Source organism: Geospiza fortis, unplaced genomic scaffold, assembly GCF_000277835.1.
Source record: "Geospiza fortis unplaced genomic scaffold, GeoFor_1.0 scaffold66, whole genome shotgun sequence".
In the NCBI taxonomy this organism is placed as follows: Eukaryota; Metazoa; Chordata; class Aves; order Passeriformes; family Thraupidae; genus Geospiza; species Geospiza fortis.
In genome coordinates, this window is record NW_005054312.1 from 2,411,501 (window position 1) to 2,411,819 (window position 319).

Here is a 319-nt window from a genome sequence, read left to right on the forward strand (position 1 = left end):
GGGGTCCCCCTGGCAGGACCTCTCTGTGAGGGGGAGGACTCTTCTTCATAGGGGGAGGGTGCCGGCGCCGCCGCTCCTCTGGGCCTCCCTGTCCCCCTCTTCTGGGCGCCTCTCTCTCTCTCCTCTCACTTTCTTTAAGCTAAGCGGGGAGTGGAAGATGGTAGGTTGCTCCCTTCTCCTCCTCCTCTTCGCTCGCTCTCGCCTCTGTGGGGTCCTTTTCCTTCCCCCTCTCCGCGGGGGGCTCCTCCTGCGGCGGGGAGGAGGGAGCGGGCGGGGAGGGCGGCACGAAGCCGAAGAGGCGCAGGAGGAGAGAAACTGT

General features: G+C 66.5%; 1 protein-coding gene across 1 annotated transcript in view; it reads right to left on the reverse strand.

Annotated features, from left to right (window-relative positions):
- The window catches only part of PHF21A (PHD finger protein 21A), a 127,232-nt gene that overhangs the window by 125,569 nt on the left and 1,344 nt on the right, over positions 1-319 (reverse strand). The gene's annotated exons all lie outside the window — the stretch shown is intronic.